The sequence below is a fragment of the Triturus cristatus genome, chromosome 6 (genome assembly GCF_964204655.1).
Source record: "Triturus cristatus chromosome 6, aTriCri1.1, whole genome shotgun sequence".
Lineage (NCBI taxonomy): Eukaryota > Metazoa > Chordata > Amphibia > Caudata > Salamandridae > Triturus > Triturus cristatus.
This window is the reverse complement of record NC_140589.1, coordinates 799887009-799904622: the sequence shown is the minus strand read 5'-3', so window position 1 is coordinate 799904622 and position 17614 is coordinate 799887009. Positions and strand designations below refer to the sequence as shown.

At 48.3% G+C, this 17614-nt stretch overlaps 1 protein-coding gene across 1 annotated transcript in view; it reads left to right on the top strand.

Moving 5' to 3' along the window:
* LOC146817896 (histone deacetylase 2) overlaps window positions 1-17614 on the top strand; it is a 166741-nt gene that overhangs the window by 56794 nt on the left and 92333 nt on the right. The window lies entirely within an intron of this gene.

The window sequence follows — 17614 nt, the reverse complement described above, 5'->3', positions numbered from 1 at the left end:
TGTATGTATTAATCGGGAAATGGGGTATATTATTTGGTGAGACCTCACCGTGTAATACACTTCCACCCCTTCTCAGGACTAGTCGGTGCTTTTCTCAAACCTTAGCTCAACCCATGGTAGCTCTGGCTCTGAGCAGTCAGACTTCAACACAGGAAAATGTGTAAAGCATTTAAATAGACCCAAACTTATTGTATAAGAAAAACATGACTCAAGAAATCCAACACCAATTTTAAAAAATGGTCTATATTTTTATGAATTTCAGACACCAAAACGAAAAAGATCAACCGGAGTGTTCCAGGGTTAAAATTACTGAAAGAAACAATAAATCACAACTTTTCAAGTAATTGTGAGCAAGCTTTGGCAAATTCAATGAATGCGATACTTAGAAACGTTTTCAAGAAATTTTTTGTACAAGTTGAATGCCGTCACTTCCATGGCGACCAACTCCAGCAGGGAGCAGGTCAAGTGTCCTAACAAAGTCCCAAAGAACCGTTACCTACAAGAAGTGGTCTCCAGTTCCAGTATTAATGGCAACTTGCCAGTGAGTTCTATGCAGTTGTCCTAACGCAAGGAATACATAATGCTCTGCGGTCAATGGGGGACTCTTGGAACTACTCCTTGGTCCACGGTCCTGGTGGGGAGACTTTTGTCACAGGGTTCGATGGCCCGCAAAATCCACTTTGGTCCAGCAAACATCCAGTTGTCTCTGGACTTCTGGTTTCCGGACACAACGAAACCAGTGCTTCCCTTCTGATTGTAATAGCTATCCTTCTGGGTAATCAAATTACACTTCGACGACTCTCCTGGGTCCAGCAAACTCTGGTGCATCATTTGAGTGCCAGGACTCTGTCTCCCCGGCTGCACTGTGGCGAGGAGCTGAGATCTGATGATCTGGGCCACCAACTTGGTGAAGCAGGCTTCCTCAGCATTTGTGGCTCTGCACTGCGAACAGGAAGACAGCTAACCGACTTTTGGAGTCTCTGCTTATGGCTGGGCTCTGGGAATGGCTTGTCCACGAGCAGGTTAGCACAGGCACAGTCCTATCTTTCCTAGCCCAAGGAGCAGGAAGTGCAGTGCAACTTTGTTGCAGCCTCTTCTATGCCAAGTCGCAGGTCAGCAGGGGAGTTCTTCTTTGGTCCTCTTCTCCAATCCGGGTGATGGGGGCTAAGGGTGCCTCTTAAATCCCTCAAAGTGCCCTTAGGAGAGGTTGTGGTCTCTAGCCATTAGACTACCGGGATTCCTCCTGCCCGCTGACAACGTTTTGTGAAATATGATTTCTAACTATCCCAGAGTACTCTATTCTGCCCAGCCTACGATTTATCGGTGCAGTTAGCTTAGTAGCCCACTTTAGAAGTGTAGCTACCTCTGATCTACTCAACCATGGGAAACTGGTCCGACTAGTACTTTCCCTTCCCTGTCGCCCTTCCGTCTACCAAGAAAAGGAGCAGCCCCTCTTGTGTGTGCCTGCTTCCCCATTGGAGCTTGCCTTTTGGGCTCACACCCTGTGTGGCTTTTCCTGCCAGGGTGATAACATTTCTTCCTTCGGCAGATCCTTTCTAGGCTTTCCTGGGACTTTTTTCCACTTTTCCCCCAGAGGCCAGATGGCTGTCTTGAGGACAGATCTTTGTGTGCAACTGTAATCTGGTACTGGAAACCTCGTCAACCCAGCGGCAACTTACTAAAGTTGCACTTTGCCAACCAGTGACATTAAATTCGATTGAACCATTAAATCAGATTAAATGCATCAATTAATTTGATAGATCGAAGTGACCACTTTGGTAGTCAGTCTGATGTTAGCAGGGCTGAGAGGTCAGCCTGTAACTCTGCACTTGCCAGTGTAGCTACTTGCGTTTTAACAGTATAAATTACATTGGTGGTTTTTACCATTAGTACTTTGAAAACATAAAACTACAAGTCCAACCCTTTAATATAATGCACTCTGCCTTTAGGGCTCAGTAGGCCTGATTTAGGGGTGACTTACAATTAATAAAAAGGAAGGCCTGGGCATTGTTTGAAATGGGAAAGTCGAGTTAGCAGATTAAAACGAGCCAACCAGCAGTGGCAGGCAGTGAGTCATGCTTTTGCCTTGTCACATTTGTTGTGCAACTACAAGTGCTGCAGTCTAAGAGACACTAACTTATATGCCCTAGGTACCCCTGGTACCATATACTAGAGACTTACAAGTAAATCAAATTATACTAGTTGGGAGTAAGCCAATTAAATGTACAACTTTTTTTTAAGGGTTCAATTAGCAGGGCTCCGGGCATTTCAGTCAATACACAAGTGCTGACTGAGGGACCTTGTGGAGACCCTGGATCCCTGTGCTGTTATCTCTGTAGGGAGTGATTCCTGATGATCTCTGGCTGCGGCACAAGAGCGGAGGAAGCTGAGACCGCTGAGCAAGATGATGAGGTTGGCTCGCAGTCCTCAACACTACCATCAGGGGCTTAACACACTTAAAGACCAAGGAGTAAGTCTGAGGCAGGGGCTGTGCAGGAGAGCTGTGGCCCTTACTGCTGGGCCCCTAACATCTACTGGCTCACTGCTCCCTGGGGTGGCTGGCTTCGGGGGCGTGCGCAGAGGGGTGCTCAAGAGGAACAGAAATGCCCTTGGCCTTGGACTTGAGTGCCACCGTAGGATTGAGCAGGAGGGAGAGAGCTTTAAGAGGCTGGGGATACACTTGAGTCCAATTGCGGGGCCCCTTTTATGACCTAGGTCTTATGTACAACATCCAGGTCCTCCTCCCTGCGAGTGCCACCATCCAAGCCTGCTGGCTCTAGGGTCATGTGGGGCCCTGGGGGAGGACATTGGACATTTGCAGAGCTCCCTGGCACTCAACACAACTACAGACTGACACATTGGCGGCCTGGGGAGGTTCCTGACAGCTGCATCTGCTTGTGACCCCTTATCCCTGGGGGATCGGGGTCAGGGTGTGGCGGAAACCAGCGCGTGCCTCTTCCCCCTTGGACCTGCGCGACATGAAGATGGAAACTGGTGTTTTTGGGAAAGCGAGAAATGCACCACACAGACCACGATAGAGGCGCAGAACCCCCTTCTGCGTAGTCCCAAAGTGCCAGCTTGCAAGAGCTAGACATCAAGGAGATGCTGGTTTATGTTAAAAGCATCCTTCATACTACTGACCCCAAAATTGATGTCCTAATGAAGTGCATCAGCCGCATTAAAAACAAAAGTGAACAAACGCGAAGACAGCTTGGATCACCTTGAGAACCGTGCTTCTGATGTAGAAAACATGCAGACTGCCGCTGGGTAAAATCTTCTCTGTATGGATAAAATCCTGGAAGTCATCAAGCAGAAGAACTGAGACCTGGAAGCGCGCTCCAGGCGCAATAATCTTTGCATCGTTGGAATACCTGAATCCACTGCCATTGACAGAATGAAAGACTATGTCAAACGTATCCTACGCGCGCTATTTGAGGATGCCCATCATGTCTTCATCATGGAGTGGGCTCACTGTACGCTGGGACTGCGCCTTTCCCCAGACTCACCAGCAAGACCCATAGTTGCCAGATTTTTCAACTATAGAGACATGGTCCGACGGCTTGCTCAAGAGCACCGCACCATCCAATACCAGGGAACAGATGTCTCCTTCTACCCAGATTTCAAACTTGCTGTACAAACTGCCCTCTGTGAATTCCTCCTGAACCCTAAGGACAATCCCCGTGCGGGCTCAACACAGCAAGATGACGGCCGCTGTTGCGGGATTCTGCTCATACACAGAACTATGCACAGGAAACCAGGACCTCAGTGAATTGTGGTGTACCATAAAACTCACCCCAGTACCCAGAACCTCTATCCGACTAGCATCGGTGTCTCATTCGTTCGCCGTATCATCTCGAAGCTACCAATGATTAGACAACCCAGAACAAGCGACTTGGAGTACTCTCAGGAATGTTGGGAATCAGAAACACCTTTTCGTTATTATTCTCATATCAGTCCACAACAAGAGTAATCAGAGACACGGAAAAGTTTAAAATTTTTTTTTTTTTTTTTAACTACGTGCTCTAAGGTGCAGTACTTTGGCTAATATAAGCAGGCTAATGATTAAAAACAGAACCATCAGCATTGTTACAATACCATAAAAAATGAAGAGAGAAATCATATTAAAAATGATAGTGGAAAACAAGTCCTATAATACTTTATGAACCACCCTCCCTTGGCTAATGAACTAGTTTTACAAACTAATAGAAGGTCTCTAGGTTTGAATGGGGAACCCCATACCTCAAAGATCAGCTTAGGTGAATCAGATCACAGGATCAGCTCTGCTTCTGGAAAGGTTTTCTCCAAGTGTCTGGAATCATGCATGCAAATGCAATATTAAAGGCACCCGAGATTCAGATATTTGCAGCTGTGCGTGTTGTGTCTCGAGCGTCGGCCGATCAACCTGAATTCAACAGCATACATTGTTATTTGACCTTGACGGCTTCTGCACACAGTGTTCAGACTAAGGTCGCGGTGCACATCTAGGAATGTGAACAACAGACCATTCTCATGTGAAGAAAAAGCAAGCAAGCAGTTTTACTTGTAATAACCGCTACCTGTAGTGTTGTGTGCAAAAGCAGCAAAGTGGCAAGATGGCGTTTTACTTCTAAAGCGCTTATGCTAACATAGAAATGTGTGCACATAAAACCCTGTCTCCACTACACCGCCTCAGCAATTCTGAAAAAGACACCCTTGGGGACCTTTGCAACGACAGGGCTGCCGGATGAGGGGCATTCCCCGGATCTTTGAGCCTTGAACACTAGCACCTCTGATTCTGGCACTTAGCTATCGATGTGGGTTACTACCTACTATCTGCTCTGTTTCAGACTCTAAACTCTTTGTCATTGAGCCCACGCTGACCCCAACCGGAGCCCTTCTACACCCTGTAGGCCACCCAGTTCGTCCCTGACTGGGCAGTTTGCCTGGCTCTCTAGCACCACATGAGATGATTTCCACTGCTTATTTTGTTGTTTGTGTATGATTTGGGGAAGGGGTGGGAATAGGTTTCTAAACCAATTTGGTGAGTTGAGGTGGGATGGCTATGTTGGGCTGTTTGTTTATTCCGGTGTGTTCCCTGCATGACACACATTTGGCAAAACACACCAAGGCACTACTCCCTTGAGCAGGTACGATGTGCTACTCCTGCTTCCACTAAGCCACGCATTGCTCCCCCCATACAGTGCCTAACCTGGAATGTCCCTGGGTTGAACGACCAGTGGAAGGACTCCCTAACATCCAATGTGCTGCCGCTGTCCCTACAAGAAGCGGTCATCACCTAAATACTGAAACCTGACAAGCCTGTTTACATCTGCAACTCGTACCGACCGCTTTCAATGATAAACGTTGACAACAAAGTATTTTCTAAACTCCTTGCTAATCGGTTGCTCCCATTACTGCCAGATATTGTCCGTCCTGATCAGTCAGGATTTATACCTGGCTGCTCCATGGCCCATAATCTCCGCCCAATGTTTGTCCTCATTCATGTTATAGACCCACAACAGGCAGCCATTGTTGCCCTATTGGCACCGTTAAGGCATTTGATTCCCTGGAGTGACCTTACGTGTTGCATCTACTTCAGCTACTTGGGCTCAGCCCCCCCCGAGCGTGCGCCTGATTGCCTCCTAAATGCTTTCCTGATAGCGTTGCTGTTAGAATTGGGAATTCTGGTTCGCTAGGGCTTGCGCCTAAGCCAGGTAGAAACCACCACTCTAGTCAGGGCAAGGGAGTTGCACGCTGAAGATAACCCCTGCTCACCCCCTTGGTAGCTTGGCACGAGCAGTCAGGCTTATCCGAAAGGCAGTGTGTAAAGCGTTTGTGCAACACACACAGCAGCAACACACTAGGCACTCTATAGAAGAGATTCCACGCAAGGTTATATAAAAATAGCGGTTGTATTATCCAAAACACATTAGAATCATAATCACACATATACACTGTGCCAACTGTCACCAGGTCATTATTTACAGGGGATTATATAGACAGGGCAAATCGGACCACTGTCAGAACCATCACAGAGCACAAGTAGCAATTATAAAACACAACTAGTAACTACTGGTACCATAATAACCTCAGCATTATCACCTGCAACATAAACACATTATGTCTGCATCACTTTAGGCATAAAACACATTTCGCATAAATCACATAAGCATAAACCTATTATGCAACTTCTATAGGCATAAACACATTATGCAATAGGCATCACCAGCATAAACACATTAGGCAATAATCATGGTGCATAAATCACATTTAGCAACAATCAGACTAAGCATAAACATATTACGCAATCCTTGCAGAGCCTTGCGCCCTACCCATATCACCAAAATAACCGCAGGCTCAAATGCCCTTTGACCAGAATGTCAGGGCATAACTGGGGCCCTCCACTGGCCCCTGGGCTGCCAATGCAGCGAAAACCACTGCACAATACTCTGGGGGAGGTGCAACTCACCCCCTTCTTAGCCTTAGAAGAAATTCGGTTCAGCTGTGGAAAGTGGCTTTGGCACCACTGTGCCTGGAGAGCTCCACTCTGGGACTCTCAAGACAAAATTGCCCCGTGTTGCGGCTGCCTGCGCTCCTGCGATGCAGCAGAGAACAATATTGAACCCTGGCACTAACTGTGCCACTGAAGCCCCTCTCCGGGACTTCTAAAACAAAATAGCCCCAACGTTGCAGCTGCCCTCCAACAGGTGGGTCAGCTGTGTGAAAACGGCACCAACCGTGTGCCCTGCTTGCCCCCCCCTCACCGGGGCTTCTCCTAGTGCCTCCGATCGGCACCAGTAAAGTGGCCATGACGAGATTGGGGCGGGCACTATCTGTGCCCTGAGAGCCCCATTCACTGGGCTCTGTCAGGTGCAGTCCCTCGACACCAATATCGGTCTACGACACAAGCCCCACTCACTGGGGCAGACCGGCGCCTACTCCAGGCACTGACAATGTGCCTTGGTAGGTCCTCACTCACCAGGACCTTCCTTGACGGCTCTCCTTCTCTGTGGCCTCCTCCTATGACTTAGGCCCGCAGTCCGCGATGCACCAGTCTCCTTCCGGGAGGCTCACTATTGCGGGGCAGGCTCCCGCCCCTTTTCCCGCCCGCAACTGCCGGGCTGCCTCCTCGAGGCAGAAGTGGAGCCCCGGGGCTCCGTAGTTGCTGCAGACCCCGCTCTCGGTCAGGCATGGGAGCCTGACTTCCGTTTTCGGTGCCCTGCTCAATCGTGTGGGGTAGGCTCCCGCCTTTGAAGGTACCAATGCGGGTTAGGCTCCCGCTTCACCTCGCATTCCTACGCCGCGGTTCCCTCTGGGCGCAGCTCTACCGCTGGGCACACAACAGTGGGGTGGGCTCCCGCTTCTCCTGCAGGCAGAAGTGCGGGTTATGCTCCTGCCTTTGAATCCACACCAATGCGGGGTGGGCTTCCCCTCCCTCCTGGTCCACGGGGGAATCCCCACGCCGGGGTCCCCTCTCAGGCAGGTTGCAGCATCGTGCTGCAGGGCACCAGCACTCTAACAGTCCTGGGAGAGATGTATAGCGCTCACAAGTTCTAGGGGCACAAGGCTGGACAAACTAACGGCAGATAGGCCAGCACGCTGGGGCTCCTTGGTCAGCAGACGCCTCTTCTGCCAGGCAGGGCAGCACGGCAATCCCCAGCAGCGGTTCCTCCTGACAGGCTGGCAGCCTGCCGGACGCAGGTCCAAGTGAGCTCAAGGAAGCATAACACATGGGGTCACAGCCCCAGTACTTCTACCATATTTCTTCTTTGTTCTGCCCTGGCACAGGGCTCGGGGGAACCAGTCTCAACTGATTCTGGGGGGTATTGCAGCACTCTGTTTACAGGGCTCCTCTTTACCTTTGTCAGATGGGGGCTCGGTCATCAGACCACCACAGGGGAGCGGAGCCAGCATTCACCCAGACGGGTACAGACCTATTCAGGGTCAGGGGACTACTCCTCCCACTACTCCAAATGCATATCCCCTATTCAGCCTAGCGCTGACTCACCCTGCCGTCCCTGGAGCCATACACACCTCCCCAGCCCCTGTCACTCTAGAGCCAGACATGGAATCCACATCAGGCAGGCAGACACATAGCACACCGAAATACCAACGCCTAAAAGTGGCAGTTCTAAAATAGTGATAATAAATCTGTGCACACTATTGTGCAGCATTTATTATTACTATTCCAAACATATCAGACTAGACCACGCTGCTCCTCTCATTTCAGGAATTACCACTGAAACCCTTATCAGGGAATCCCCAATGCATTCTTATGAGTGGGCAGCCTCACAGCAGTGAGAAACCAAAAGGGCTGTTCACTACCAGGACATGTCACTCACTTAAGGTACATGTCCTACCTCTTACCTACAAGGCACCCTGCCCATAGGGCTTGCTAGGGCCTACCTTAGGGGTGATCGACATGCAGTAAAAAGGGGGGGGGGGGGGGTCACAGACGTGGCACACACTTTAGGTGCCATGTCGCAGCGGCAGTAACACTGCACGTACAGGCCCTGCAATGGCAGAGGCCTGAGACAGGTTTGAAAGGCTACTTTGGTGGGTGGCGCAATCAGCGCTACAAGCCCACCAGTAGCATTTAATTTACTTGCCCCGGGTATGAGATACCACATTGCTGGGGACTGACCAGTAAATTAAATATGCCAAACAGGTGTAGACCAATCTTACCATGTTTACCACAGAGAGCACACTCCCTTTACTCTGGACAGCAGTGCTAAAGTGGCCAGAGTCCCTAAAACCACCAACACCATGTCAGGAAAAAAAGGCTTGAAGGAAGGCAAAAAGTTAAGGGATGACCCTGCAAAAAGGGCGAAGTCCAACAGTTGCCTCCGCCTCAATGCTCCGTTCTTCATCTCTCATGGAACCAGGCAGGGATGCATCTTGTCCCTGGTCTTATTTGTTGTAGCGATGGAGGCATTAGCTGCTCAGTTAGGACAGCATCTTCCCACGTTGGCCTCAGTTTCACGGCTCGGGATTTTAATGTTCATGTATGCTGACGACATCACACTACACATGACAACCCCAAATGAACCTGGCCCCGATTATACGCAAGGTAATCCGATTAAGTGGTTACTCTGGTATTATTATGAACTGGACTGGACTAAATCTCCTCTCCCTCATACCTCCAGAACTGAACCGTTTGAATCGGAGTACCCGCTGCAGTTGGTCATGGACTTGTTCGCTACCTGGGTATCTGGCTCAGTGAGGACACGGATGAGCTTTGGAGGGCAAACTATGGAAGGGCTATGCCATGGCTGGAGGAGCGGATCTTGACCTGGATCCGGCTGCCTCTCTATGGCGGGAAGGATTGCTATTGCGAAAATGGTGGTTTTGCGCAAATTCCTTTGCCTTTTCATCCACCTCCCACTTCCCACACACTTCTTGAATGACTACACTCCAATCTGATTTCCCTAGTCTGGGCGGGTAAACAGCCGAAGATCACGTGGGAGACGCTCACCCTGCTCTTCCAGCAGGGAGGCCTGAATGCCACTGACATGGCCCCATACATGTACTGCGCACAAGCCCAATACATCAATTTCTGACTATCTCACGCGGTTCTATCCTCACAAGGCAGACGTGTATCCGACGGCTCCTTGCCCCCTTGCCACTGCGCTTAACCAACCTTATGGGACACCACGTGCAAAGATTGACACATGCGTTCACTGGGCGTGGGTTGGCTTGCGGTGCTGCGCCTCGCTGCCCTGCATATACGCTACCTCCATCCAACTTGTCTGCAATCCCTTGCTCCCACCACTGCAGGACGAGGGAGCTAAAGGGCCAGCCCACTGGCGAGTACTCTATTCATTTGGGGAACTCTACCCTGACGGTCAATATCTGCCCCCACTTAAAGCTGACAAGTGCCCTCGCCCTTCTGCACTAGATGTCCTCGTCTATCACCAGGTCCATGCTACATGTCCCATGCTGCATGACATGGTTCCTGCACCGCCTCCCACACTGTAAGCTTTGGAACATCTGTTAATAACCCCTCCCCCTGATTTTATGCACAGATGCAGGAAAAGGCACCGTGGAGTGCCCCTGTGGCTCGCACGGTGTGGGAACTTGACAGCATGTTCACCGAAGCACAATCAGCATATTGCTGCGGCCCTCTCATGTAATTATAGACTTTAGCTTATCCATTTTAAGTTCCTTCACAGACTATACCGCACTCCAGTGCAATTACATCGTACGAGACTGGCTGAGGAGGTGCACCATCCCACAGACATTTGTCCATCTCGCATGGGAGTGCTCACACGTAGCTATCTCCTGAACTGCTGCTTAGAGAGACCTGGCCTAGTCTGACTCTGCAGACCCCTCGGATAGACTCCTGGGATACGTCAAATATGTTCCCCCTTGAGTTCTTTATCTCGCTCCAATGCTATTGCTTCTAGCCAAAAGACATGTATCCATAAATTTGGGCAGACGACCTACACCTAAGGTTGCGACCTGGTTACAGGATGCAGTTCACTGCCAGGAGCAGCTCTCCAACTACTGGGAGTTTATGCCGCTGAGATTCTGCCATCTTTCTTGCATGGTATGCCCCCACTTTTTGCTGAATGTACTTTGACTGAGTGTGCCCTGGACTCCTGCCAATCAGGTGCCCAGGACCTATGTTCCTTCCCTAAAAACCTAAGACCCAAATTGGCAAACCCTGGCCACATGTCACCCCTGGTAAATGGTACTCTAGGTACCCAGGGCCTTGTGACCAGGGAAGGCCTCTAAGGGCTGCAGCACTCATTGTGCTACCCTTAGAGGCCCTGTACCCTAACACACACACCCTGCCCTTGCAGGCTGAGTGTCTGGGTACAGGACAAAACAAAGAGTCGACATGGCACACATCCCTGTGTGCCATGCCCACCACCTACACTGCCCTGGCATACATCAGCCACCCCTCTAGCTGGGTGCCCTATGACAGTGGTGTGGGCACAGATGCATGAGCCCTGTGCCCCTACAGTACCCAGGTCCATTCCTGAGCCCTGTAAGTGCAGTGCTGCCATTTAAGAGTACATGGTGCTGGGAGCTTGTCAAACACTAACTCCACAGCACCATAATGGCAGCACTGAAGACTGGGAAGTTTGGTATCAAACTGCTCAGTGCATTAAACCCACACTGATGCCAGTGTGGGATTTAATGTTCCAAGCACCACAGAGGGCATCTTAGAGAGGCCCCCTGAAACCTAACCTACAATCCACGTCTGTTCTGAGGCTGCCTAGGCTGCCACACAGCAGACATGTTGCTGGACCCCTGGGTAGGTGAGCCCCTGCTCTCCTGGGTCTGCAACAATGCACATCCTGGGCGAGGTGCTAAATCTCCTCCCCCCAGGATGGGCAGGGGGAAGCTTCAAAGGCATGCGGCCTCTGTGAGCTTCCCCAGACCACTGCAAACCCCCACACTGGTGGGAAGCTTGGGCGGAAACCCCAAATAAGGACAGGGGATGTGCCAGCCTGCCAACCCACCCCTCAGGTGGGGAGGCGAGGTGAAGCACATCTCAGGGCTCTCGCCATCTTGAAGATGGGAAGCCCTACCCAATCAGGATTAGGCAACTGCCCCCCTCCCACAGGAGAGATGCAGGATTGGCGGTGTACCCTCCCCAGGACAGGGACCCATTGGTCCCTGCCCTTCACCTACCTGTAACGCCCCTAAATCTAGTAGTTAGGGGAACCCTGAACCTTCCTTCCCCAGATTCCAGATTCCGAAATCCGAAGAAGAGCTAGAAGAAAGAAGACCTGCCCTGCAGCTGCTAAGAAGAGGAAGACAACTGCTTTGGCCCCAGCCCTACCGGTCTGTTAACCCTCGAACCTGCTCCTGCTCCAACCCGGGATCTCTTGTGGCCAGCAACCTTACAAACCCCGGAGGACCTGGCTACCATTTGACTCTAAACCCCTGGGACTCCCATGAGTAGAGGCTCTACTCAAAATCTACTGCTAATCCCTGGCATCAGCCCGGAACCGCGAACCCTTCACACTCTGCACCCGCAAAGCCTGGCCTGTGCCGGAGTGAACAAAGACCACGAGGCGACCCCACGGCAACTGTGACCCCGAGTCCGGCACCCAAGGACTTCCCTCGAGGCTCCTGAAGAAGCCTGCAGCCTCAGAACCAGGTTCCCCCTCAACCGCGATCAACAGAGGGTAAGATTTCCCAACACCAAAAGGCACCCCTGCACCCGGCGCCCTGCGGCCCCCTGTGCCCAATCCCGGGGGACCTACCTAACCTCCAACTACCCAACTTACCTCTCGAAGTGGTGGTGGCACCTGAAGAATCTTCGTCCCTGAGCATGCAGTCTTTTTCTAATCCGGAGCTTTCCCATTGAAACCAATTGAGCGCCCGAAGGCTAAAAAGCACCCTGCACTCAGCCGCCCGAGTGGCCCTGGCAGTGCAACCTCTACACCTATCTACTTCCCCCCACTTGCCCTGAGTAAGTGACCAGGAGCCCAGCTCCCACAGCCGCGTGGCCTGCTAGTCAGCAGCCACCAACCAAGGCCCCCTACCTCTCATAGGATAACATTGGGCCTAACTCTCTCTGCACCCGGCCACCCTTGTGCCGCTGACGGTGAACCAACTGTACCTACCTGACCCTGAGAGACCCCTGAGTATATGCCCAGAACCTTCACTCTGGCAGTCGAGTACTTGCCTTTAAACCGATAACTCAATTTTCTCCATAGGGTAACATTGACTGGCTTTTCCTGAAATTTCTTCCAAGTGTGGACTTTTCAAAAATTTAAATATTCACCAAAAATCAGCTGAGTAACGAAAACAAAAATATTCACCTGCTATTAGGTGAGCTCCCAGTGCTGGATCTTGGTGCCTAGCACTGACCCTGAAAAATACTTACAACTGTACTTACCAGTAATCCAATTTTCTCCCATAGGAAATAATTGACTGTTTTTCTGTGAAATTTCTTCTGTCAATTTCTGCAAAGTTTAAATATTCTTTAAAAATCATATACTTTCTGAAAACTTAATTACTTACCTGTTTTGGATAAAGGTCCCAGTACTGAGTCTAGGCACCCAGTACTGGATTACAAAAGTAACGTGAACATAATATACCTGTAACTTGAATTTTCTGCCATAGGGAATCATTGACTGTTTTCTATGAAATATTTTCTAAGTGTCAACTTTTAAAATAGCAGAAAATTGTCTAAAAATCATCACAGTAATTAAGTCGACTTTTATCACTTGATTCCAAGTACTGACCCAGGACTGAATCTAGGATCCAGTCCTGGAATTCCAAAAGTAATCCTAAAAGTAATCTGTTGCAAATAACTTGAAACTTCCATAGAACTCAATGCATTATTGTGTTTAAAATTGTGTTGCCTATTGCAACCACTTGTAACTTTCTACTAAAGTCAATTGCATATTGCAAAAGTATTTATATAAAGCATCTCATTCTAAGAAAGTATATTTTAATACCTATTGTTGGTTCTAAAATAAAACCAGCATATATTTTTTATATGTAAACCCTTGGCCTAGAGTTCAGTTATCGGGTGTGTGAGACCATTTGCTGACTGTGTGTGCAACAAATGCTTTTCACTGTCCTCTGATACTGCCTTGCTGGTCGACCAAGTTACCACTTTAGAGAGTAAGGTTATATCTAACTTTAGCCTCTGCCACACCTCTGGGGACTGTGGACTCTGTACACCCTGTACCTATTTGGGAACAGTATATACAGAGCCACTTTCTCACCGTTACCTCCTGGCTACAGGAGCGGACCCTTTTACTACTGAGGCAACCTGTGTGCTTGAACATTTATTCCCTATGCCAACAAGATTTACGAGTCCTGAGACGTATGTGGGATGTGGGAAACATGCCTGATTGATTTGGACATTCTCTGATGTGTTTTTTTTTTTTGCTTGCTCCTCTTTTCACCAAGAAAATATATAAACTGTTGTCTTGTCTATACTCTGACCCCCCCCGCCATCTTTTCCTGAGGCCCTCGTCTTGTTGATGTTGCTTTTTCAAAATGGCAATAAAAACAATTTGAAAAAAAATAAGTAGGCACCTGTATACACGGCCATTCAGGGTTAGAAACAGAGACTTAACATGGGTGGTTAACAAATCGGCCAAGTTTACTTTTGGGGCATATACTGCAACTATGGAGAGCAGTTTTCCATCCAGGAGGCTATCCAGCTCTACATAGCTACCCTCGTGATCAATCGTGGTGTGAGTGAGTGTGAAGGGAACCCCCAGTGTAGCCCAAATGCGTGCGCCTCTGGCGTAGCTTTATTGTGTAGTGACAGCAACTATGTCATGCCATTTCTTACGTAGTTTAAACAATTCTGAAGACAATGTGTAGTTCCAGCAGTCATGCAAAATGCACATGTCGATGGTATGTGTGTTTTCTGTATCATTTTGTGAGTGAGGCCAGACCACACATGTTCCAGGTAAGAATAATGTATTTGAGAGAAGGCTCTCTGACTTGTTCAGCCATCAGTCAAGTAATGATAGGAGGCACTGTCAGTGTACCATCCGTCCCATTTGTACAATGTGCATAGGCAGCTAGCGCACTTCAGTGTAGCAGCAAGTGTACTCAGTCTAGTAACCGTTGAACACCCAACTCCCCATCTCAAGTCAAGATTTCCAAAACTACCTTTCTAGCAATCTGGTACCATGAACGTTCGCCATACATATTGTCTATTTTGGTATGTGGGGGAACCCGTAGAAAAGTGCACATGCAAGTGCAAGCTTGCATGAGATCCCTTGTCGCTAGTGTCAGCAGTCTTTTTCTCCTCTCTCCCCAATACAAAAATGTAGCAGTATGCTGATGCCCTCATTGTCTATGTAGTATCACCCAAAGCTCATTCAAGCCGAAAAACAAAATCTGTGCAAAATGTTAGTGCAAAGAATGAGGTTGTAATGCACTCAGTTACACAATAGTACATGCAATATACACAAAATCTTTAACGCATTCAATAAAATGTTGCATGCAACACTGTAAAGAGGCTCTACCCTAGCCCTGATGCAAATTATAAGGAAACTAGAACGAATGTCCTAGGACCAGCATGCACTGCATTGCCCCAAGGCTTCCAAGTCCTCCAAAGTAATCCATCATAAATCAAAGTCCAAAACTCCAATAAACAGTTGGTTCTCCAAACAAGCAATGTTTAAATACAGTTGATTGTAGAAATCAAAATGAATCACAAATGTTAACAGCACACTTGTAACAGTTGTTGAAAGAGCATATGTTTTTTTTCTTAACATTGGGTGTCCACCGTAGCCATGCATAGAACCCAATCCATTTCGGGTATGCTACCCTTCAGCAGAGTAACTAAAAATAAAAAGAACGGTCTGTTTTTACAAACAGAGAATGGACATTTCAAGGTACAACCTACTATCAGCATATAGACACCAGAAGACAGAGAACTGTAGTTAATGTATATAGAATCAACAAAACTGTTAGTCACACAAGACTCAGCATGCAACAGTAATATCATCCGATAAAAACCGGCCTATGTTATACATAGGAACGTGAACAAGACTTAGAAAAGCAGCATGCGTTTCACATACAATTTTTTCATATAACGTTGTTGACATTTACAAACCATAAAGGCTTGTTCCTTTCTGGTCACACCACCAATGCATGCTGGTTCTTGAAGTCCTGTTCAAGTTCCTACGTTGCAAAAAGGAGTATCGGAGCTGTATTTTTTGTAAGAGGTGTTTAATTGCAAGGAACTAAGTTCTTTGCTTCTGCACCTCCGCGGTATAATATGGAAGTATGATCACTATGCAATTCTCTACAATCCATGGGCATTCACTCCTAGAAGTTTGTAGGATGTAGTCTCTATCCTTTTAATTAAACAGACACCCCACTGCTGTCTAGGAGGAGCTCCAGGTGGCAGAATTTCTGGGTGCTCTCTCCGCCGAGGAAAAATGTGGATTGCTTGCCAGCCAGTACTGTCATGAGGTATATTTCAAAGTTGCAACTCCTTACTGGGGCCCTCTACTCATTCCACCAGCCCAGTAATCTGAATATTGTTCCTCCGTGACCTACCTTCTGCATCATTGGCTTTCAATTTCAACAGGTTGACTTCATGCAGTTCCTTCAGTTGTGCTTCCATGCCTTTCACCATAGGGTGCATTACTGCAAGTGTGGACTCTGTGGTTTCCACCCTGTCAGTCAGTTTCCTGTGATCTGCTCGGAGCAAACCCAAACCCGGGTCTAGATCCATAGTATAGTGTCAATTTTGTGGTCAGCTGTAGTTTTAACATTCAAAATAGCTTGTAAACCGGCCTCAGATTTGCTGGTATGTTTGTGAAGTGTAGATTCCACATTCTCAGTGGTTCTCGAGGTCTGTTCACCAAAGGGAGTTGTTTGATCCTCCTGCTCCAGGACCCGCGATCTGTGTGGTCTCCCCATGGTGTACAGCTTCATGGTATAGGGCAGGGGGCACCTCCCCCAGCAGCGCGGCATCTCAAGGTGTGCCATGTGTACAAGAAAACTGTAGGTTTGTCTGGACAGCAGTGTTGAATATGCACTATGCACAATTGAGCAGCACAAAAAAGGAGGGTGGCTTTGGGGGTACAGGAGGCAGCTAACCAGGAATTATCAGGTTTGTTTAGTCCTTGTGAGTGACGCTGTTGATCCCAGAGTAGCACTATTACAGCGTTGGTAAGTCTAAGGGGCGTGTAGAGGCAGAGGTAACCATAATGTCTCCAGTCAGCTGCAAGGTTTTTTTTTAATTTTTTTATTTTGGGTTGTTGGATGGTTGCGAAAGTATGCATATGTGGACCCAGGGAGGGGGGGGGGGGGGATTTCTGTCTCAGTGCTGTACTTGGTCGTTTATGTCCGTGCCATCGACTGCCAATCGCACTCAAGCATTATCATGGGCTCCAGTCGCCGAGAGGAAAAGCCCCCTTGCTCGGCATCTGACCTCCTTGTCGGTTGGGGGTGAAAAATCCCTGCCTTCCCACCCACCTTCCCCCGTTGGAATGAATTGAGTGTTCCTTTATATTGATTTGGGTCTCATCTGGAAGCATGTAAAAAGAAAAGTTATAGCTGCGCATAAGATGGAAATATAGGTTGAATAAAAGGGGTGAGATGGAGATAAACGTCTTTCCTCCAGCTGCATCATTCTCCCTTGCAGAGTGGCTTACGGTATTATCTAAAGGTTGCCTGATAGGAAATAATTAATCCACTTTAGCGCTACATCTTGAGTGTTTGGTTTGGAATGTGTCAAAGGACGTCCTATAAATGGATAGAAGACAGATTAACCGGTACATTACTAGATCACGGCCCCCATCTAATTCCACTCTGAGATCATCTATGACCAGTGACCACTTTATCATGGAAAACGGAAGAAAGATGATGAACAGTCTTAAGGTGGACTAACCTCTTGCACCAGCACAGTTAGACCAGTGATTCTAGTGTCTTAAAAACTTACATTAAGCAGTTTTTGCTGATATAATACGTGAACATGATTACCATTATTGTTGAACATTATTTTTGCCATCATGAATCTGTGTAATAAATACAGTAAGGTTGCATGTTTCACTTTGAATTCTACAGTGTACAAAATTCAATGGTGGAAACAGATCTCTTACATTTTGACCACTATCTCTTGACCCTATTTTACCAGAAACATCCCTGGTTGTGTTTCACAACTGATTTTTGGCAGTGGTGGAAA